Genomic DNA, 24,694 nt, shown 5'->3' with positions numbered 1-24,694 from the left:
GATGCTGTACTAGAAAGAACATTAAGTTTGTGCTTCCAAACCTTCCTCCTAGGTTAGACCATGGCAAAATCCACCTGGAAGTTCCCAACAGACCCTCAGGATTAAGTTCCTAGTATTCCAGTGACTGGATGTATCAACATGAATTAAACCATAACTCTGTGGATAGATATTTAAGTTGTGAATTTTGAAATACCTCAAATAGTACTATGGCCAACATATTTGTATTTTTCCCTATATTCTGGATAATTCCTCAGGAATGATCTCTAGAAATGAGAAGGATGACAAATTGAGAAAATATGAGCATTTTTATGTGTCTTGAGTTGTTGCCAAATTGGTCTTCAATCATAGGGGATTGTATATTTATATAGTTCCAACAAACTGTAGCCTAAGCATAAGTTCTTTTCTCTTGTAGAAAATATTCAATGAAAACATTTGCTAAAGGCACCATTCTACTGAGAAATGTAAGTACTTATTGGAGGATCCAATAATGAAATATGTACCTAAACTCCCACCCATCCTTGGAAGTTGGTAGACAGGAAGAATTATCACATTGCATCCAAGATCTGTAGGTTGGAGTGAAAAATATACTAAAACCAATCTGGCTCTAAGGAAGCATGAGAAGGTAAAAGGGAGCTGACATTTCTTTAGATGGCCATGTAGCAGCCAGGTCTGTGTTAGCCTTTCTGTGGATGGTTTCATCAAATCTTTCCCAATCCCCCTTTTCACAGCTGAGCAAACTTTACTAGCATTTGCAAGTGCACATCTGAAAGAAGACTTTCCAAAGGGAAGGAACAGTTCCTAAAAATCAGCCCAATTTTCCTTTTTCACATCCAAGTTAGCAAGCACAGGGTCTTCTGTGAAAGCCTCAAAGGGCACGAACATCTCCTATGAGGTTAAGCAAGGAAGAAAGGGAGGAAGAAGAAAGGTCTTGAATTGGTCCCTTCAACAGAAGTCTTCATGGCCAAGTGACATGATGGGAGTTAATGTGAATACACTGGCCTTCTGTGAAGCATTTCTTGGTCTCTGAAACACGAACATGCATGCATTGCTGTCCAGATCGGACACATGGGCTTTCCGGCTACCTTTCCTTTCCTGAACATGTGTATTTGTCATGGTCAATGCAAGAGAAATGCCCTTTCTATGCGGTTCCCCTCTGTCCCTCCTCCCACGCCTTAGACCATCAGAAGAACACAAGGCTGTGGCATTTTGTCGGATTTGTCTCTGAGGCTCTGGTGTCACAAAAGCAGCTGGGGGTATTGAATGTGCCTCGGTACCAGCCTGTGTCTTCAGGGTCTTTCTATTGATTTTACTTCAGAGTTCACAGGAAGCCCTGGTGTGCTTGCTTTCTCTCAGTGCTGAAATGTAGCTACTGCAAAAGAGCACATGGAGGGAAGAAAGGGAAATTAAAGGGGAAAGAGATGGTGCAGGCTAGCTTAAAAAAGGCAACTATTGAGGTGGAGCTGGACGATCTTACTTGTTCTATTTAGAATCTTCCTTCCATCTCATCAAAAGAAATGCTGCACTGGCAAATCCCCACTGGTATCAGCATAAAGCCCTGAGAGCGCCCTCATGTGGCACTCCCATTCCTTCAGGATGCTGCTGCTTCCTCGCTGCCTGCCCTCGTTAGGTACCCTCCAGTCTCACTGACCAATTTTCTGTTCTGGGATTATGTGACATTCCTGCCTCCAGGCCTCTGGACCTGGTCATGTTCTTTGACGGGCACCTGTAACTACTGATGGATTGGATTCTGTTCTTATCCACATGCTTTTCCCATTGATTGAAATTCCTTTTCACGTCTCTAAGCTACAAGCTGGTTAGAGGTAAGGTCTTATTCTGTGTTTTCATACTCACTTCTTAGAACAGTGCTTCACTCAGGGAAGTTACTTTGTAAATGTTATTGTGGAAACACTTACTTTGGCCCATTTCTTAGATGACATGCACATCCACTTAAAGACACTAAATGTATAGAATATGTAAAGATTAGTATCACATGTTTGTGCTAGTGAATTTTAGGCTGTCGAATACCTATTAGCACCATATATCTTGCATGTCCGTCCATTCTCTCTCACCGCCCCCTCAGTTATTCAGCTACACTGCTGAACTATAATTTGCCTATAGCACTAGTCTATGTTCAGAAGGCATTGTTTATATGTCCACTCTGCATTTATGCAGAAAACATAGATACCAACACTGCTGACCATTCACACATCCTCAGTAAGCTACTGGTATAAGCTCTGGGCGGCTGATCATGTTCCAGCCTCCTTCCATTCTGAACATGTGAATATGGACATGAAAACCCTGAGAAAGGCTCCTTAGAAACATGGGGGCTTGGTCAGAAAGTGGGAAAAGCAGTGAAACCTGAAGAGATAAACATAAAATGTATCATAGAAGCAGCTTATTATTCTTGGGGCTATTGTGACTGTCCCAGGAGTCTCACCGATCAATGAAAAATACAACATTCAAGAATTAAAGTGCTTGCTGAGCAAATGGTCTAAATTCAAAGGGTGGCTTTGTTTTGAGTCACCTGATGAAGTTTTCTCTGTCCTCCCTGGACACAGAGTGGAAGCCACTACTTACCACCTACCACCTGCCCTCCTAACCCATAGCTTTTTACATTAAGGTAGGAAAGTTTTATGTGTATAATTTGTGAAGTTCTCTTGAGCAGACAGTGCTATATAAATGTGAAATGCTGTTATTAATAATAAAGGTTGGCTAACCTAAGAATACTGTGGAATTAAAGTAATGAGATTCTATTTTTAGGCAGACTTGCCAATAACATGCAAGTATGATAAGGCTGTGATTTAAAGCTCTCTTTAACCTTCCATAGCTCTGAGAGTACATTTTCTGGGCTGCCTACGCTCAGTAGTCAGCCGTACAGAGCTCTGTTAATGATAGCGCTAGCTCCAACTTGCATCCCAGCATGCTCAGCTTAAAAACAGGACTGGGTCCTTCCACCGTGGGAGTGCAACTCACAGATCACTTGGCTTCCACAAAACAGGGGCTGGCCTCTCCAGTCACCTTGTGCACTCTGATCATTATCTTTGAAATTATATATAAAAAAAAAACCTCTATAGTGAGTTTGAGATTTTTATATACCTGTAATTATGTGAAGGTATACTATATATTTGGGAGACTCAGTTATGTTTATTTTCAAAGGGGAAAGGATATTTTAACAAAGACCTGAGTTCCAAATGAAAAGAAGACCTACTCCTCAGAAAAAAAAAAATAATTAGCTCTTCCTCCACTAATGTTCAGGTCAATGCTTTGTCAATAACAGTAACTCTTCTTCACCAATTTAGTGCAGCCTATAAAGATCGTTATGACTCATAATTACAGATACAGATTTATGTCAAAATGCATATATAAATCTCCAGTTCTAGCTCCGGGTCACCTCTTATCAGAAAGAAAGATTTGTGTAAGGTGACATTCTCCTTGATCCTTGTGGGTATTTTTCTCTTTCCATTTTGGGGGTAGAATGATAAGGTTTTGCTGTCAATGACAAAATATGCCCCAAGGCATATTACGGATTCACAGCTGGAGGGGAGGAGCTGATTTTGGTGGTGGGTAACGGGGGGCGGGGGGGATAACTGTGAAAATATCCTTTCTGGGATTAATGTTATCTGGCTAAACGAAGAGCACCTTTTGCACACCTACAGGCCAGACACTGTAAATCACAGGGAAGATGATTATCTGAACTCAGGGAGATGGGTTTTTAAATGATTGAGACTCCTGAGGCTGAAGTCTACAGATGAGCTCTGGACCATAGGCAGGCATGGTCCTTCTGTGTTATCAAATTCCATGGAAGGCTGAGTGACCAAGTGAGATGTCAGGCTGGGCTTGCCAAGGATTCTGTCATGCTAGGATTTGGATTGTGATGCATTTCCTGCTAGAAAAATCTTGGTTTTAAATATCACTTGATCTACGGAGGCCAATCTGATGGTGGGTGCAGAATTTCCCAGGCACCCCTAAGGGACGTGAAAGATGCACCCTTCCTCTATGTGCGAACAGGTACCTGCTGAAAAACTATTGGCTTTTCTATTTAGTAACTGCCTGAAAGCTGGATTTGGGACACACCTGTAAGAATATCCCCCAAGAGGCCAGCTCTGTGGCTCAGCAGGTTAAGTCACAGCGTGCAGGGCTGGCATCCCATATGGGTGTCGGTTCAAGTCCTGGCTGCTCCACTTCCAATCCAGCTCCCTACAAATGTGCCTGGGAAAGCAGTGGAGGATGGCCCAAGTCCTTGGGCCCCCGTACCCATGTGGGAGATCCAGAAGAAGCTTCTGGCTTTGGCCTGGCCCAGCCTTGGTCATTGCAGCCATTTGGGGAGTGAACCAACAAATGGAACATCTCCCCCCACCCCATTCTCTCTCTCTATGACTCTTCCTTTCAAATAAATCCACTTTTTCTGCCTGTGTACTTTTTTTGTATCTGCCTATGTTTTTTTTTTTTTTTTTTTTTTTTTGGAAAATCCAAACGTTTAATGAAGGACTAAGTGCAGTGTTATACAAAATTATAGAAAATAGTAAGAAAGGTAGCATAATTGACTCCTATAATCCTAGTTTAACATGATACAAACCCCTACAATAACTACCAGTAAAATCCCCAGTACAAAATGTCCTTCAGGAATATAAATGCCAACATGTTAGAAAATACGTTTACAACCCTAACCAGCCACGTACAAAGGATGTACAATATGAGCTAGTTCCATTCTTTCAAGAACCTTAGACTCCCAGGTACACAATTGTAGTATGACAGGTATCTGCTGACTCAAAAGCCCAACGCCATTTCCTGCAGCCACATTTCTAGTCCCAGAAGTTGGCACCGGTGTGTTCCTCTTTCGAAATGTCCTGGATTTCAGAACTGGGCATCTCGGGCACCTTCTTGCTGCGTATCTTGCTCGTGAGGTTCTGTTGGAGAACTGAGTACCCGCAGAGCTGTGCTCTGCAAGAACATGAGCTCTCTGTCACCTTGACAATCTCCAGGCTGCTGCTGGGACAGAGGAAAAGGCACCTTGTTCTCTGCGGTGTTGTGATTCCGCTACACTTGAAGTTGGTCCTGGGAGGGCAGCTCCTGCCAGTAATCCGCAGGCTGCTGGGGCTGCTGAGGGTGCGTTCCCCAGCCATTCTGCTGCCATTCTTCACACAGTGGGTAACGAAAACAGCTCTTCTGCTCCTGCAGCTGTTGCATTGCTCCCTGAGCACTGGGAACACCAGGTAGCAGGGAAGCCCAATCAGGCTGCATGTCCCTCATCTCAGACCTGGACCTCCCAAAATGCAGTGTGTATGAAAAAGAATGAAAAAACCTTGCTCCAGGAATGCCACGGGGAAAAGATCCACCTCCTATGTTCCCTTGATGCTCCAGAGCATAGCTCGGTGCCCCTTGAGCACCTCGAACCCCAGAATCCCAGGAGCCATAGAGCCGGCTGGGAACCTCCCATGTGGGTGGAGTGGAGTAGACAGCTCCGCCCAGCACAGCCGCCTGGGCATCCTTGGGAGACCACTCCTGGGCAATCTGCAGGCTTACACCTGGGGGACCTTGGACAGGGAGTGCATACAGCATCCTGGCTTCAAGCACTCTGTGTCTCTTCCTGGCTGGTAGCCTGGCTCTTTTATTTTGGAACCAGTTGTTGATTGTGTAACATGAACAATGGAGTTGTTGGGCCAGTTCCTCCTTGGTCATAAAGTTGGAATAAGGACTCTCTGCAAATAATTGATTCAGTATCTGCAGTTCATCAGGTGTAAATTGATGGCGTGCTTTTCCTTGTCTTCTTCCATGTTGTGTTTCTATGTTGTCATGACCATCTCCATTGGAAGCCATGTCTGGGAGCCCTCCTGAGACAGTCTTCCTGAGCAGTGAAGTGAGGGAGGCTGGCACAGCGTTCATTTAATATAAGCCTGAGATGGCCACCCTAGGCACGCCTTAGACCCAGCCCTTCTCCAGCCCCTGCCACACCCTACACACAGCTCCTCTACTAGAAATGATAGTAGGTGTTTAACATCACAGCTTTCAGAAAGTGTTAATAAAAATACACACAAAAATTAAACACTCACCTGCCCTATGACCAGGCAATTTCACTTCTGGGAACACATCCAAAAGAAGCAGGTAGTCTATGTCCACAAGAAGACTTGTGCAAGGATATTCATTCCTGATTTAATCATTAGAGCTCAATCCTGGGGACAACCCAAATGTCCGTCAACAGGGGAATGGATAATCATATCGTCATATATCCCTGAATTCAGCATTAAAAGGCAGTGAACTACCAATATTCATACAACATAGATGAGTCTGAAAAATGTTGCGTGAAAGATACCAGACACAAAAGGATCCATAGTGTGTGAATCCATTTACATGAATTTCAAGGACAGGAAAAACCAAGCCATGGAACCAGAAGGCGAATACGAAGGCGCTTCCGAGAGCTGGGGAGTTCTGACTAGAGAGGCAACTCTCTGGGTGATGAAAATGTTTTATACCCCAATCTAAGCTGTGGTTAATATGGTATATACATATGTAAAAAATTCATTGGGCTGTGCACTTAAGATTTGTGCATTTTACTATTTGTAAATTATAGCTCAATAAATAAACATTTTTAAAAGCTATGTGAAAGAATACATGGAGAAAAGCTCATCTTGTAAGAAAGCAAATGTGATCAAACACAGACAAAATCATGAAGATATTCTAAAGAGTAACTGGAAGAGAATAAATGAAAAATACGAATCTTTCATCTTTTCTCACTTTTATTACAGGATTTCACTTTTATCATAGGACATGAAAATGCTGGGGCTGAGAGAAGATATCATCGTTCTAAGATATGTTTAGGAATTAGCCTTCAAAGGTTAATTTGCAGAATGTTCCTCTTAAATTGGGAGCTGCTTCATTTGCAAGTTTCTCCATAGGAAATGATGTTGCTTAAGCATAAACAACCAGGAAATGGATATTTTGAGTTGATTCATAACTTGTGTTAACAATATATCAAGGAGTTAATGATAGTGTTAGTCTCAAGCCTATGTTCAGTAAAATATATTTCATTCTTTTGGATATTTACATTAATTAAGGTAAAAAGGTATAATGTTTTATGACAAAATTTTTATTAAATCCACATTTCTCATTTTCATACAATATACTTCAGTCCCTTTGTGTTTGTGTTAGGATAAAGTTGTTAAAGGAAGTCTTCATGGGGTCCTTGCCTTCCTGTGTCCCCATTGAAACAAAAGCTTATTTTTCAGTAGCAATCATGACAGAACTTCCACATGGCATCTGCTACTCATTATTCAGTTGACATTTCCATTTCTGGAATTCTAGAGTTTGTCTGAAATCATTAGTGACATTTACAAAATGCTTGCTGAATTTTAAAATGGACCCTAGAGATCACCAAGTCTTTCCTCCTCATTTAAGATGAGGAAACTGAGATCAGGGAGGGTTAAGTGACTTGCCTGGGTTCAGCTTCTCTGGCTGACTTCTTGTGTAGAATTTGGATGCCTTCCTCGAACTTTGTGATAACAGCAGATCCTCTGATCAAAGGGACATTGCCGCTGCACCATTGGTGAGCACGTGCGCATTTTGTAGAGTGAGGAGTCCGGATAAACATGGTCTTTGGGACCTAGAATATTTACCAGTTGTGGGATTCTGTTTGCCATCTCCAGATAGCTGCCCCACAGGGATGCTTCTGTCACTCACTCGGGGCTGAGTCTGTCTATCCCACTTATCAGTAATTCATGCCTTTGAACTCTAGGAGACAGAGGGACATCTGCAATGTGGCCTGGGAGCAACATTGCCTGGGTTCACTTCTCATTTCACTACTTAACTAGCTCTGTACCTGAATTCATTGCTCTACAGATCTCGAGTTCCTAAGCTGCAAATTGAGAATAATATTACTATACCTCATTTTTTTTAAGGATTTAAATTAAATGATGCAAATCAAATCAGCCTGGCTTTAGATCATTTTGGAATTTTAGAAAAGAAAGTTATGCTGCATTCTATTTGGCTCGGCTTCCCCACTACACAGTTCTGCATGTCCTCTTCCTTGGCCTGAATGTCCCCTTTCCATGGTGTCCTTGCTCAGGCTCCCTTTCAACTCTTCATCATTGTCCCCCACACCCGTCTGATTTTCTTGTTCTTTTTTTTTTTTAAATGAGCATTTTAATTTGACTTCTTGTATATATATATATATTTTTTTTTTGAAAAGGCAGAGTTAGACAGTGAGAGAGAGACAGAGAGAAAGGTCTTCCTTTTTCCATTGGTTCACCGCCCCCAAGTGGCCGCTGTGGCTGGTGCGTTGCGGCCGCTGATCCGAAGCCAGGAGCCAGGTGCTGCCCAAGGACCTGGGCCATCCTCCACTGCACTCGTATATTTTTTAAAAAAATATTTATTTATTTATTTGAAAGAGTTATATATAGAGAGGGAGAGACAGAGAGATCTTTCACCTGTTGGTTCACTCTCCAGATGGCCGCAGTGGCCAGGGCTGGGCTAGACTGAAGCTAGGAGCTTCATCCAGGTCTCCCACATGTTGCGGTGGAAGCTCAAACACTTGGTCATCTGCTGCTGCTTTTCTAATGCCACAAGCAGGGAGCTGGATCGGAAATGGAGCCTTCAGGACACAAACAGGCAACCACATGGGATGCCAGCATCACAGGTGACAGCTTTACCTGCTATGTCACAATGATGGCTGCGTACTAGTGGCTTTATTTTATTTATTTGAAAGTGAGGAAGAGAAAGATTGGCAGAGAACTCCCATCTGCTGATTCGGTTACCAAATGCCTGTAATGGTCTTTCATCTGCTGGTTCACTCCCCAGATGGCTGCAACGGCTGGAGCTGCACCAATCTGCAGCCAGGAGCCAGGAGCTTCTTCCTAGTTTCCCACAAGGGTGCAGGGACCCAAGGCCTTGGGCCATCTCCTACTGCTTTCCCAGGCCATAGCAGAGAGCTGGATCAGAAGAGGAACAGTCGGGTCTTGAACCGGTACCCATATGGGATGCTGGCGCTTCAGGCCAGGGCATTAACCCACTGCACCACAGCTCATTAGAGGGGCTGGTGCTGTAGCATAGTGGGTAAAGCCACCATCTGCAATGCCGGCATCCCATATGGGCACTTGTTTGAGTCTTGGCTGCTCCACTTCTGGTCCAGCTCTCTGCTATGGCCTGGGAAAGCAGTGGAAGATGACCCAAGTCCTTGGACCCCTGCACCCACGTGGGAAGACCTGGAGGAAGCTCCTGGCTCCTGGCTTCAGATCAGCACAGCTCTGACCATTGTGGCCATTGGGGAGTAAACCAGCAGATGGAGAACTCTCTCTGCCTGTCCTCTCTCTGTATAACTCTGACTTTCAAATAAATAAGTAAATCTTAGAAAAAAAAAAAAGGTCATGTGAAATGGGATTAAAATAAATCTACTTTGGTACAGAAAGTTTTGAAATCAATGCATAGCTTTTTATAATATACATATTCCATGAATTTTTAAAAAGACCTTTCACATTTAGGATATTTATAGTATAGTCTATTATTTTTAATTGACAAATAAGAATTGTATATGTTTATTATCTTCCAACATGAGGTTCTGAAATATGTATTTGTTATGGAAAGGTTAAACCAAGCTAATTAACATACACCTTGGTTCATATACTTATTTTTTTGTAGAGACAACTCAAGATCTCAGCAATTTTCAAGCATACAATACACAGTTATTATAGCATCATGTTGTTCAACAAATCTCTTAAACGTATTCTTCCTAACTGAAATTTTATATTTTAATTGTAACCAACATCTCCACAATCCTCTCTCTGCTTTTGGTAGACATAATTTTATTCTTTGTTTCTGTAAGTTTGAAATCATGCAGTATTTGTCATTCTGTGCCTGGCTTCTTTCACACAACATATTGTCTTCTGGGTTCATTCGTATTTTTTGCAAGTGACAGGATTTCCTTCTTTTTAAAAGGTTGAATAGTATTCCATTTCCTATATAAGCCACACTTTCTTTACCCATTCATCTGTTGGTGGACACATAGATTGATTCCATATTTTGGCAGTTGTGAACGGTGCTGCAATAAGCGTGTAAGTGCAGATATCTTTTGAATACACTAATTCATTTCTTTGTATATACAGAGGGCTTTGAAAATATTCATGGAAAAGTGCATTTGTGAAACGAACTATGCATGGACTTCAAAAATTTTTAATTTTTTTTATTTAGTTAGAGAGAGAAAGATGAAGAGAAGAGTGGCAAGGAGAGGAAGGGAGGGGAGAGAGAAAGAGAGGAGGAGTGGGGGGAATACAGACCTTCCATCTGCAGGGTTCACTCCCCAAATACCAGGAAGCCAGGAATTCAATCCAGGTGTCCCATGTGGGTGACAGAAATCCAACCACTGGAGCCATCACCTGTCGCCTCCCAAGGTCCACATGAGCAAGAAGCTGGACTGGAGTCAAATCCAGGCACTCCATCATGAGATGCTGGTGTCCAAATGGGCAGCTTAACTGCTGTGCCGAAAGGTCTGACCCTAAAATTTTTTTCACCAAAAGAAACATTTTTTAGTTTTTTTTTCTGTGAACTTAAAAAAATACCCTTCAAGAGGGATTGTTGGGTGATATAGTGGTTCTGTTTTTGATTTTCTGATATATCTTCTCTTTTCTCGTTATTCCCTCATTCATCCAACAAATACGGTTGTCAACTGTGTATCACTGTGGCACACAGCAGAGAAGAATGCACAAGCACTCCTACCATCACAGAGTTTAATTCCAGGAGCTTTTTTGTCTCTGAGCCTCTTGGGTCTTGGTTTTTTTCCTCCACTGCCAACCATTATGTTTTTACAACAGTAGCAGATAACTCCCTGCAACCGTGTGGCCAGTTTCAACATTACTTGTTTCAGGTTATAAGGACTAGACATGCCTTGTCGCTCCCCCTCTTCGTGGAGGAACGACACAGGACCCTGCGCTGTTCTTTTGTCTGCTCGGCCCTCCCCGGGTTTGCTGCTGGTTCTTCCCAGGTTGGCTACCGTCCCTTCCACCTCCGTGGAAGGGCGGTTCCCCCTGCCACTTTCCCCACTTCCGCGGGGGGAGCGGCACACCGCCGGCCGGCTCTCTCGGGGGCTGCACAGGTGTTCCTTCAGATAGATGTTCCTGGTGCATGTTGTCTCTCTCCTCCTTTATAGTCCTCTTCCACCAATCCCAACTCTGCTACCCACACGCCGAGTACGCTGCTCTCCTCCAATCAGGAGCAGGTCCTGCAGCTTGTCAAGTTGGCGAGAGGCAGCTGGGTAGAAGCTGTTGCCTCCTCTCCTAGCGCCATATTGTGGGAAAGCAGGTGCATAGAATAAGTCTTAATTCCAGTAACTTAGTCTAGTCCGAGTTGCTTCCAGTTGCTCCCCACATGCCTCATTCTTAAAATACAGCCCAAAACTATATTTATTACATTTTGAAGTCTGACATCATTTTCTCTTTAGACTCTCTTCAATGACACTAAAATACTTAATGGGTGCATTTCTTTTGAATGAAGGAAACTGCATTATTTTAATTTACCTTATATGCCTGAATATCTGTGTTATTTGGACAATTAGTTAATGGATTTTTTTTCATATTTCATGGTCTAATTTTGTTCATGGTAAGTTGCCCATTGATTTTTTTTCATGATTTAAATAGATTTTTTTTTGGTTGTGCCATTTGTCTCACCAATATTTCTGTTTTTATTATAGAAATGGTAGCAATGATAGTATTTAGAGTTTGGTGGTCATAGCATGGACTTTCATGCTTAAGTTTGAATGATAGGTCTGGTGTAATGCTCGTAGTCAGGTTCTGTTACTCTCACTGTGGATGATTAACAGAGATGTGATACAATTCTCACACCAAACTTGGTAGCAACTTACACTATGCTAGGCCAAGCAGAATTCAGGATATCCTAAAGTGATCATTGTTCCTTTAGGTAGTGGTGATTCGATGAAGTATTGGGAAGGTAAGTGTAGTGATCAAGATTCAGTGGAAGTTCTCTGCCACATAGAAGCTATTTTCAGAATTGTTAATGGCATGTTCATCCCAGTGACCACAGTGAAATTAACAGGAAATGGAGACATTTTTGCTAATTGACTAGGTTCAAAAAATAGGGGAATGCACAAACCTTTCCTGTTTCAAAGGGCAGTTTTTTAAAGCACTATGACTACCCCACATTATTCCACCCTGAAGAGGCAGTTGGTTGTTCCCATCACAGAGATGCATTCCAGGGTACAGAGCTATGCAGGAATGAATGTGAAGCAAAACGCAGTTGAGAAGACATGAATTGCAATTATGAATGGCAGTTTTGGATTGCAACAAAAAAAATCAGTTGGGTCCATATCTATTAAAGTGAAATAGATTTTAGAATATGCCTGGATTTTCTATACAGGAATTCCAGAAAATTTCTTGGAATTCATAGCAAGTCAAGGCCTTTTCTCAGTTATGAGATTTAACTAAATGAAAAGTCAAATAAAATAATTCAAATTAATAAAACAATAACATTTGTAGAATGTATTTCATTTGACAAACATACGCAAAGTACTGGCATTCTTGTACTAACTTTTATTTTAACCCTATGAGATTAGCACTTTGTAATATCCCTTTAACAGCTGAAGAAATTGAGACATGGAAAGATCAAAAATTTCCCCAAGGTCCAACAGTCAGTATTTGGGACTGGGATTCCATAGCCTGTACTTTAAACCATGGTTTTCTTTTTCTTTTTTTTTTTTTTTTCATGGTACCTCTCAGGCTTTGGCAAAAGAAAAGGGAAGTCTGTATTATTCTCTTTTATTGCATGCTGTTTATTCAAAGGTCAAATTCATATCTCTTCCAGATGGATATTTTGTGGTTGTTTCTGGACCGTGGCTTATGATTCTTCCCAGGAACCCCTTTGACTTAAGGTGCTCATATCCAACTTTAAAAGTGGCCCCATCTAAGTAGCTTAAAATGGTCTGGGGCCTGTTTGAAATCCTTTCAGTAAACATCCTACTGGCTTGGGGTGGTTTGGGGGTTTGTATTTAGTATTAAGTGTCTGCTACCTGCACTCAGAAGATAGCTTGGTTTTATATCTCCCAAACTGCTTGTTGCTAAAGGCAAAATGTCGAATGGGGACTGGTGGAAATTCACCGAGCTGTAGAAATTAGGTGCAACGACTACATTCAAAGCAAGCGGCAGGTGTTATAAATCTGAACTTTGTTTTGGAGGAAAAAGAAAGAATAAGTAAAACATGTGACACTATAAGCTGCAACTTGCCAAGGTGAAGACAGGTTTCCTAAAGCAGCAATTAGGCCTTTCCACAAAAAAATCGTGCTTTCTTTCCAATCGCACTTAAAATATGTGTGTGTACTACTAGTCGAACAATGCCCTATACCTTGTGCGGTTGTGTGAGGGCAGCCTATTGAAATCCTTGCTTAGTGTATACTAAGTTGATCTTCTGTATATGAAGGTAATTGAAAATGAAACTCGATGAAGGGCGGGATGGGAGAGGGAGTGGGAGAGGGGAGGGCTGCGGGAGGGAGGGAGGTTGGTGGGGGGAGCCACAACAATACAAAAGTTGCACTTTGTAAATTCACATTTATTAAATAAAAAAAAATTAAAAAATGAAAAAAATATGTGTGTGTAACACAGGTTCCTCAACAATCATGTTCTACAAGGCCATTGAATTTCTTTCAGGGCATTTTTCTTTCCCCAATATTTATTTTAAAAATTTTCTGTTATATTACTTGAAAGGCAGAGAAATAAGGGGAAATCCTCTATCCAGTACACTCTTTAAATGCCCCCAACTGTTGGGGCTGTGTCAGGCCTAATCCATGAGCCAGTAACTCCATCTGGGGACCCAGTCACTTGAGCTGTTACCTGCCACCTCCCGGGGAGCAAGAAGCTGGAATTGGGAGTGGGGTCAGGACTCAAACCTAGGCACTCCCATATGGGAAGTGGGCATCTTAGAAGGCATCACTGTTGCTTTTCAAATGCCCACCCCTCTTTCCCAGCATTTGAAAAAAATCTTACTGTTAAAGTAATTCATGTTAATTGTAGAACATCAAGATACATGAATAAAATAAAATGTTATAATACAGAAATAACCACTGTTAACATTTTAGTATACTGTATCCTGCGAATATTTACTTTATATACACAGACACAAGTTTCAGTGTAAACTGTTCTTTTTAGCACGGAATCTTTCCATCTTATTAAACATTGCTTGACAGCCTTGATTTTAGTGGTCATTTACTATTCTGTGTGTGATTATTTCATATCTTAACCATAACCATGTGAGAGAAATTGACAATTTCCAGTTTTACACTGTTGTAAGCAACGCAGCACTGAACACTTTTATAGCTAAATCTTGGTACATATTCATGATTGTTTTTCTTAAAATAAATTCCTGTAAATTAACATAATAACACCAAGAGCTTAGAAATTAGACTGCCCAGTTGCTTTTCCAGGTGACATCAGTTTACTTTCATGCAACATGACCTTTCTTTCTTTTTAAAAAATATTTATTTGAAAGGCAGTGTGACAGAGGAGGAGAGATACAGAGAAAGAGAGCTTCCTTCCGTTGTTTCACTCACCAAATGGCCGCGACAGTCGGGGCTGGCCCAGGCTGAAACCAGGAGCCAGGAGCTCTTTCTGGGTCTCCACATGGGTGGCAGGGATCAAAGTACTTGGGCCAGCTTCCACTGCCTTCTGAGGCACATTCGCAGAGAACTGGATCAGGATTAGAAAGAGCACTGCTATATGGGATGCTAGCATCACAGGTGGTGGCTTAACCTGCTGCACCACAATGCCAGCCCCCAACATGAGATTTCTGATCATTCTTTGGAGCAGTTTAGTAAACTTTTATTTCTAGACACTCTATATGTCCAGTGGACGGCCAATAGGCTGATTGTCAGTCACCTTTCTACTCATTTCTTTATGTTTCTCAGGCTTTATATTTTGCAGTATGGCACTTCAGTAAGGTTATTGTAAAGGAGATCAGTGGTAGACGAGCAGAATGGAGAAAGTAAGCACGTGGGGCCGGCATAGTGGCATAGGGGATAAAGCCACTGCCTCCAGCACCTACATCCCATACAGACATTTGTTCAAGTCTTGGCTGTCTCACTTCCAATCCAGCTCCCTGCTAATGCGCCGGAGAAAGCAGGGAAGATGGCCCAAGTCCTTGGGCCTCTGCACCCACGTGGGAGACCTTGTTGAAGTGTTCTCTCTCTCTCCCTTCCTCCCTGCCCCTGTAACTCTTTTCATTCCTATAAATAAGATAAGCCTTAAAAAGGAAGAAGGAAAAAAGGAAACACACTATCCTAGCTGGACTCTCGTGGCTATAGGGCTTTCGTTGTGACAGTCCTATAGCAAGGAAAGAAGTGATGCTCTTGTTTTCATTCTGTTTCTGTATGAGAAACATCATTATAACGTATGCAAGCAAACAGACAACAACCAAATCTTGTGGGTTGTTTCAAAGTCGTGCCCTGCTCAGTGCGTCTTCTGCATTGTGTGTGTTTCCTCAGTGAGCCAGAGTGGCCTACTGTAGTGACCTACCAGGACTCTGGTCTTTAGACCCCAGAGAACTTGTTCAGTAATTGAACTGGTCTCCTTGGGGGATGACAGTTGCTGTCAACCCTTAAGGGACAACTTGAAGAAATCAAATCCCAGCCTTTTATTTTTAGAAAACACGTACAGTGGGCAATCATTTCTTTCCCATATGTATCTCATATGTATAAAGGAGCAACGTGACTACTTAGAAGGCTAGCTCTAATAATGAAATGAAAAATAAATATACTTATTCAAATAAGATGAGTCTACTTTAGATAAAATAGTGTTATTATAGAGTATCAGCCCTTCACTACCCAGTTATGTAATGACACTTCAGCCCAAACTGCTTTAATTTTAAATAATTTACTTGTAGAGTCATACAGAAGAGAAATTATGTTTTCATTTCTTTTGTGAACAAGCAAAAATAAGTAATTTAGTGTGAAAAGTCCTAGGGATTAGACCAGATGAGCTGATGTGGTTCATTGACCACAAATAAGAAAATAGAGCTCTGATAATAAGACATCTAGCAAACAGGTATAGTTAAAGCAAAAATAGGTTTTGTAACCTAAATATGAGCCTAAATATTAAGTCGCTACAGGAATAGGCTTAGTTCAAGGATGTATACACCAGAGTTATTATCCATTATTCCTGGGACAGCTGGAAGCTGTGTAGCCTATGGATTGAGTATAAATATGCCAAAACTGGATTGACTCAATGGTTATTTGAAACTGGCTTATCTAAAGGAAGGCTTTCTAATATCACATCTTTTCTTTATAAAATATAAGTTGGTGCTCCACTAAATTTTACTATGTTCTAAATGCCATCTTTCCTCAAAATCCCTCAACTCAAACTAGTTTACTGAGGTGCATACACCTCTTCTTAACCACAAATAAAGCAGTTAAGGATTCCACAGCAAGTTTTTTTAATGCGTATTTTTGGTGTGTCTTTATCTTGTCCTGCACTCTGAAATCAGTTCTAAAAATCATAGCCTCTCTGATGCTGTATTTTAGCAGCAGAAGACCTTTGTAAAAACATGAAGGTTGGCATACTCCTGGAAGGAAGGAAGACTTTGAACCATGAAACACACACTGATCATGAAGTTGGTAATATCACTGGAACTCATTACAGACCATACCCAGGTCAGTGAACAACCTCATCCAGTTGGTGTTAGAATCATTTTAACAGGCCTGAATTTTTGAGTATGGCAACAAATCAACCAAGATGATGTGTGGATACCCAAAAGAAGGATCTCCCAAAACAAGAAAATGCAGTGTTGTTCTCTGTACCTCAAGGAAGTAGATACAACAATAGGAAGAAAAACAGTTAAACCTCTTTTGGTGCACAAAGCTCGCCGGGCTCCTTAATGTGATAGTAATACTTCTAAATTCTGTTTCAAGATGATAACCACTAATTAAGTCCAAGAAAGAGAATCGTGCAATATGGTGGCTCTTCACTGGTGAAATCACTGAATTGTGAGAGGTTCGGCTAAGGTGCTGCGGCAGGTTCTGGGAGGAGGGAGGTATTGCTCTTCCTTCATTCAGAGTAGCCTTGTTTTTTTTTAATTTTTTTAAAAAATATTTATTTATTTGAGAGGTAGAGTTACAGACAGTGAGAGGGAGAGACAGAGAGAAAGGTCTTCCATCCGCTGGTTCACTCCCAAATGGCTGCAACAGCCGGAGCTGCGCCGATCTGAAGCCAGGAGCCAGGAGCTTCTTCCAGTCTCCCACATGGCTGCAGGGGCCCAAGGACTTGGGCCATCTTCTACTGCTTTACCAGGCCATAGCAGAGAGCTGAATTGGAAGAGGAACAGCCGGGACTAGAACTGGTGCCCATATGGGATGCAGGCGCTGCAGGCAGAGGATTAACCTACTGCGCCACAGCGCCGGCCCCAGAGTAGCTTTGTTTTAATCTGAGCTGTGCCTTGAAACTCTAAGTCTCCCTTAAAGGAAGATTTACTTGACAATTTTAACAGTGTTAACAATAGCAATAGCAATATTAGGGGGCTGGCATTGTATCAAAATGGGTTAACTTGCCATTTGTGATGCCAGCATCCCATATTAGAGAGCTAGTTCAGGTTCTAGCTACTCTACTTTGAATCCAGCTCCCTGCTCATGCACCTAGGAAGGCAGCAGAACATGTACCAAGTACTTGGGCTCCTGTCACCCATGTGGAAGACCCAAATGGCATTGCAGGCTCCTGGCTTCAATCTGGCTCAGCCCCAGTCACTGCAGCCATTTGGGGGGTGAACTAGCAGATGGAATATCTCTTTCTGTCCCTCCACACTACCTTTTAAATAAACATTTTTAAAATAGTTAACGACAGTAGAAAAACACCAGGTAATACTAAAAATGTGATCTGATTATGCTTAAAATATGGTCAGAATAAATAAGCCACAGACACCAGCATTGCAAGATGTTCTAGTGTGCTTATGGACTATTTTTAGAAAATGAGGTTAGAGTAGCCCTGTGCTAATGCAAATGAAATCTCAGTAAATGCTGATGAAATTAATGAATAAGGTAGTGAAAGAGAAAAGAGTGTTGGATGAAAGTTTGAAGATCTACATTCAAATTCTAAATACTTTAGGGTTTTTCTCTGAGCCTCTGCTTCTCAAACTGTGCTGGAGGAATTATTTACACTATATCAGTCTTGAGCGCCTCTCTAGCCATGCCTGGCATTCGGACCAGAAAAATGCATGCTGTATTGGGAAGGAACTGGAAACAGCAAATGCTGAAGGCCAGACCCATCAGTAAAGATCAAGTCACCAGCAGCATCTAAGGTGCCCAGCATGGCTGCCCTGGCAGCTGTCTACCTCAGTGCTGTTCATGAACACATTCCCACAGGTGCTCAGGATGCCTTCAGCCCCATTTCAAAAATGACAAAACTGAGGTTCAACAGGGCAAGTACTTTGCTTCATGTCTCCCAGCAGAACAGCTGACATTTTGACTTGCATCTTCAGACACCATCACCCCACGCACTCAAATATATAAGAAGATTTTATAACCCAAGGGGAAGGGGAGCACAAAGTGGAAGGAAGAGTCCACAGAGCTGGGTGGCTTGGTTCTCCTTTCCCGAGAAGGAGGCTCGTAACCTAAGTCTCATAATTTCCCATCCAGAGTTCCATGCATGAAACTTTATGGCCTCTTGAAAGGTGAATGAGTAGGTTTGATTCATTGGAAGTCAGAAACAGCTTTTTAAACATTTGGGAATCGAGATAGGTAGTTAGTCTGCCTTGTAAAATTTTCTTATGGATGTCACCATCAGAAAAATTTATCTTAGCTTAGTATACTGCAAAGCTTATTCAAACCCATCACATCTGCAGCTTCAGTCATTGTTCATTGAGGGTTTTAGCATTAATCCTAGCTGCCTCTTAATTCTTGTGATCTGGGAAAGTAGCGACTTGTTTTGCTATCACCAAATTTCATCCATGTAAAATAGGTCACCAAGGTGTCACATTTTATGAGGTTATTTATGCCACCTCTCTCTTTTTGGGCTGCGGTTTCACAGGTTATTTTTCTTCTGTGTATTAATGAGAGGAGTTCAGGATGCTGAGCTTTGTTTATGGAAGAAATTGGCGTCTGTGAAGCAGAGTAAACACAAATGTGTACGTAATGTGAAATACTGACATACTTTCTCCGGCCATGAAAAGATACATTCTAACCTTACATAATATTAATTAAGAAAATCTTAAAATAAAAAAATTATTCCATTCTTGATTTCCTAATTTATTTCTAAATTTACTATTCATACATGTAACTTTCAAAATAATTTATACTTTAATGATTTTGTGTGCATATAAATATGTAGATACACACATATTCCAGGATAACAATCAATTATTGAAAATTAAAAAAAAGTCTTGTCCAGTAACTGTAGTTTCTAGACATATGCACAAGATAATTTTCTATATATTAAAGATGGTTAAAAACACTAAGAATATGTTTATTAACATACTAATAACTGTAAGTTCTAGCTTGTCCTAATTGTTTCTAATAATCTTGGTGGAGACGAATATCCCAAAAAGTATGTATGTGTTGAAGATAGAAAGCAGGTTGAAAAGTACTGATTTATTACAACCCTTCATTAAGGTTAAAAGCATTCCAAGGAGATGAAGACATCTGCCTTGTATTTTCACATTGCTGAAGAAAAGTTAAGGACAGGAAGAACAAAAAGGAAGAAAACAATGTTTCAAGTAGAATTCAAGCCAGGTTTGTAGAAAATAATTCCTGCTTCCTATGTATAAAAGTTTTCAAAAAAAAGTCATCACCAAGTGCATGCCTGTCACCTATATTATGCCACCAAATAAGTTTCATACTGTTAATTGACAATGAAAATTATACTATATTTCTTTAAACTATGTTTTAAATTTTTACATGTAATCAACACACATATATTTCAATGGTTTTTTCTTTCTTAAAAGAAATTAACAAATAAAGCTACTACCAGAAGGAATTAAGATGGGTTAATTATGTAATATGTCAGAAAAAAGGTGTTTGAAGTGGACCATTTCTTATTCTTTTAAAGGTAGTGCTAGGTAAAGTTGGCAATTATAGGGTTTAGTGAATAGTCACTTGATATCTTGGAAATCAAAGGAAAGAGCCGCTGGAGAGAGGCTGAACATAGCTGTTGCAGGATTTTTATCTCTCTAAATGAGTGCTACTGACAGGAACCATATGTGTTGCTTACTATAGTTAAGGAAGAGAGCATGGGTGGCTTTCCAAAGAGCTGTGAGCTGCATGTGCATGCATGTCTACCTGTGAGCTCAAGGACAAATCTGATGTATTTATGATGTTTAATAAACACTTAGAGCCTTGAAGCCTTAGAGCTTGAAGACTGTGTGTTTCTCTCATTTAAAGGATTATACATGAATATCCACGTTGGTTTTGCCTTGAATTAAAATCAATCTTTGTTCTTAGTGCTTGGTGCTTGTCACTACTCCAAAACACTCATGAATGTGTTTGGCCCACTTTGAAATGACAGAAGATTAAGTAGTTCCTAAGAAAGCTTATGTTTAGCCCACTTGAAAATAAGAAATAGTTTAAGCAGAGTCCATCACTCCAAGGATTTCACTTAAGTAATCAAATGAGTTTACTTCATATTGTGGTGTGAAGATTCTTGCATGGCAGGCATTTTCCCATGAAAAGCAGTTGGTAGTAACATTTTAATCCAGGTTTTAGTGGCATAGCTCTTTCTATTCTTTTAATTTTAACCTACTTTTATCATTATATATGAAGTGAGTTTCTTGTAGAAGCATAGTGGAGGAAGATGTCATGATTTTTTAAAATCCATTCTGATCACCTCTTTGTATTCAAATGACATACCATTTATATTTAATATAATTGATAATATAGATTTAGAACTTTATATTTTTTATTTATTTGTTCTGTTTTCCATTTTTTGTTACCTCTTTCCTCCTTTAGACTATATGAACATTTAGTTTTTTAATGGTTCCCGAGGGATTGTATTTCATATAATTAACTTTTCATAATGACACTTTTACCATTTCAAGTGGAATGTAGAAACTGGGCTACCATGTTGACCCTTTTGTAAACCAGTCAATGTTATTTTTTCCTTTTCAAGTAGCAAATATTATTTTTTTGGAGAAGACTAGTCTGGCATATGTTCTGGCATCTTCCATTTCTGCACGTTTTTTTCTTTGCTTTAGTTTTCAGTAATTTGACCATGAGGGGTCTAGGCATGCATTTCTTTGGGTGTTTCCTGTGGAGAGTTTGGGAAAGTTCTTGAAGCTTTTAGCCATTGTCAGGAAGCTTTTAGCCATTTTTTCTTCATTTTAACACCATACTCTTTCTTCTCTTCTTCTTAAAGTTTAATGAGATGAGTATTAGGTCTCTCCTTATTATCCCATTGATACCTGACTCTTGGGGTACTTTTAATCTGATTTGTTCTTTGCCGTTTAGTTGGAATAATTTCTTCTTACCGCTTTTTCTGTTCACTGTTTCTTTAGTCATCTCTGTTCTGCTATTGAGCCCTCTCAGAGTGTTTCTTATTTCAGCTATAGTAGTGTTAGTGCTGAAATTTCTGTTTCTTTGTATTTTCTGGTTTTCTGCTGAGAATTTATCCTTTTATTTGTTTTCAGGGAGTTCATTATTGCTTGTTGGAGCATGTTTTTTGGTAACAGGTGATTTAAATTCCAGTGTTATCTTTGTATTGGTGTTTTTGATGATTATCTCTCATGTGTATGGCATTTTTCTGCTACTTCATAGGTTAAGTAATTTTAGATTGTATCGTGGAAATCTGGAATATTATATCACGACACTCTGGGTCTTGTTAAGGGACTATGGAGAATACTGATATTTTTGTCATCTGGCATTTGGCTTGATTATACCGGTCTGCAAGTTCCAACTTGCCTTCTCTGGGCTGCAGTGCTAGTTCAGCTGTTAAAGCCAGTGCTATCCAGATTTGTCCCAAAAGTGCATCACCCAGCAATAAGTCTGGTTCATGGGTAGGAGTCTACTCATTTTTTGAAGTCTTGTGTACACCCATCAAGATGAAATTCATGCTTGTGCAGCTTTTTGAATCTGAGAGATAATAATAATAATAATAATAACAACAAAATCTCTAGGACTGGTTTCATAGGCTATTGCTCTCCACAATCTCTCCAATGCTTTTTGGTTTCCAGTCAGAATCTTGGGGTCGCTCATGCACTTCTGCAGCTGTGCCCAGGTTTAGAGCTTAGTTGGTGGGGAGTGATAATGGGAAGCTCACACCAGTTCAGTGATACTGTACTTTGGATTTTTGTCTTCTTCCCCAATTTGTTGTTTTTACTACTAACTTTTCAGAGTCCTTAAATAACTGCCCCATCCATCTGTTTTACAGCTGCATTCTTGTGGCAGCAGGTGGAGTATCTTTTCTCTGTCTTAGTCTAAACCTGAATCTTAGAAGTGACATTTTAAAGCGATACTTTGTTACAATAAGCTTGTCAATTAAATTTGCAGATGTAGGACATTCAATTAAAAAGAAGATCTCAGATATATAAGTACTAAGTCCCTTAATGTTATAAAGAATGTCATGCTTAAGTAACGAACCAGGAAATAGCTGTAACAAAATCAATATACTGTCATATAACAAGATAGGCATGACAGTATAGTTTTTCAGATACCTCTAAGATTGTCTCATTCTGAATCTTCCAGCATGTCTACGTGGTGCCTCCATAATGTATCATACTATGATATCATAAAGTGGGATTTTTTAGCCCACATATATTCCTTTGGTTTGTGTATACGTGTGTGTGTGTGTAAATATATTAAAAAAATCTGTTTGGAACTACATTTTTTTTTTTTACAGGCAGAGTGGACAGTGAGAGAAAGAGACAGAGAGAAAGGTCTTCCTTTTGCCATTAGTTCACCCTCCAATGGCCGCCGCGGCCGGCGCACCGCGCTGATCCGAAGGCAGGAGCCAGGTGCTTCTCCTGGTCTCCCATGGGGTGCAGGGCCCAAGCACTTGGGCCATCCTCTACTGCACTCCCTGGCCACAGCAGAGAGCTGGCCTGGAAGAGGGGCAACCAAGACAGAATCCAGCGCCCCGACCGGGACTAGAACCCGGTGTGCCGGCACTGCAAGGCGGAGGATTAGCCTAGTGAGCCGCGGTGCCAGCCTGGAACTACATTTTCTAAAAGGAGTAGTTCTCAGACTTTCTAGTCCCCACCTTCAGAGTGTTGTCTCAGCATTTCTACAGTGCGATGCAAGTATTTTCATTCTAATAAGACATGCCTTTGGGGGCCAGAGTTGTAGCCCACTGCTCGCAACACAGGCATCCCATATGGGTGCTGGTTTGTATCCTGGAAGGCTCCACTTCTTTTCCAGCTCCCTGCTAATGGCCTTGGAAAAGAAGTGGAATATGGCCCAAGTGCTTGGGCCCCTACCACCCACATGGTGACCTGGAAGAAGCTCCTGGCTCCTGGCTTGGATTTGGCCTAACCCTGGCCATTGTGGCTATCTGGGGAATGAACCAGCTGATGGAAGATTCTCTTTCTCTGTCTCTGTCTCTGTCTCTCTCTCTCTATTTCTCTCTTTCTCTCTCCCTCCCTCCCTCTCTTTAACTCTGACTTTCAAATAATTAATTAATTAATTAATAATTGCCAAATGATCAAATGACATTGGTTTCAGTCAGTCTTTAGAAATGGCTGTCATAAAGCAATGAATAGAATTTTATGTGACCCAACAAAGGCCTAAATTGGAATGTGAATAGAAATAATGGACCAAAAAGAAATTCACTGTAGCCTTGACTTTTGAATTCCTGATGAAAAAATATTTTGAGTCAGTTAAATTTCTGATGTAGAAAACATCTGTTTATACACCAAGTGCATACCCAGTGTATTCATATTAATATTATAAATTGACATGAGAATAATTCATTCAACAAAATTATTTGATTTTTCCACTGTCAGAAAAACTTTAAAATTCGTTACCTTAATTTCTTCTTACACATTTAGATTCAACTCACTTTGAATCTAGAGCAGAAGTTAGTGTGCTTTTCTTGTGACCCAAACCTACCTCGGAGCCTGTTTTCATATGGTAAGTAAACTAAGAATGGTGGTTACATTTTTAAATGTTGTAATAAAAGAAGTACAAGAAAAGGAAGTGCCCCACAGAAGTTGTATATGGCCCCCAAAGCATAAGATATTTATGATCTGATCATTTATGGGGAATGTTTGCTACCCCAGATCTAGAGCTTTGTCTGCTTACATCAACTGAGCTTCTTGAACTGGTGTAGGACAGGGATTAGGAACATAGTTTCATTGTCAGATTGTCCTTGTTCAAATCCTGCCTCAGCTAAACGCTGTGTACAGCCTTGAGCAAGTGAACACAATCTTGCTTTGTATTTGTATGCTCATCTATGAAATGAAGATAACAAAAGAACGTAACTCATAGGGTTACTGTGTGGTTGAATTAGTTAATATATGCAAAGTCCTTGGAATAACACCAGGCACATGACAGGAAACAGATATTAGTTCCTTGATAGAATACAGTGTAAATACTACAAGTGATCATATACTAAACATTCACAAAAATATATAAATATTTCTCTTTCATGGTAACTGAAAAAAAAAAACAAAGCACAAAACGGTTTGTAACACTTTGTGGAATAAATAAAATATAACACTATTTCAAGAAAGTTCATAGAAAATGAAGTTAAAGATAACAATTATGTACTTGCAAAGAAATACAGAGAAGAAACACTGTAAC

General features: G+C 40.5%; 1 long non-coding RNA gene across 12 annotated transcripts in view; it reads left to right on the top strand.

Moving 5' to 3' along the window:
* Positions 1-24,694, top strand: part of LOC103348788 (uncharacterized) — a 193,884-nt gene that overhangs the window by 47,723 nt on the left and 121,467 nt on the right. For 6 of the 12 annotated variants that reach the window (XR_011387242.1, XR_011387236.1, XR_011387233.1 and 3 more), the window contains 5 exons: positions 413-461; positions 16,502-16,630; positions 18,996-19,092; positions 19,577-19,696; positions 23,941-24,022. This is a non-coding gene — a long non-coding RNA (uncharacterized lncRNA). The remainder of the gene's footprint in view (positions 1-412; positions 462-16,501; positions 16,631-18,995; positions 19,093-19,576; positions 19,697-23,940; positions 24,023-24,694) is intronic. The other 6 variants (XR_011387238.1, XR_011387234.1, XR_011387244.1 and 3 more) reach the window with 3 other exon arrangements.

The sequence above is a fragment of the Oryctolagus cuniculus genome, chromosome 3, assembly GCF_964237555.1.
Source record: "Oryctolagus cuniculus chromosome 3, mOryCun1.1, whole genome shotgun sequence".
Taxonomy (NCBI): domain Eukaryota; kingdom Metazoa; phylum Chordata; class Mammalia; order Lagomorpha; family Leporidae; genus Oryctolagus; species Oryctolagus cuniculus.
The sequence above is the reverse complement of the archived record's forward strand: the minus strand, read 5'-3'. Positions and strand labels throughout refer to the sequence as shown.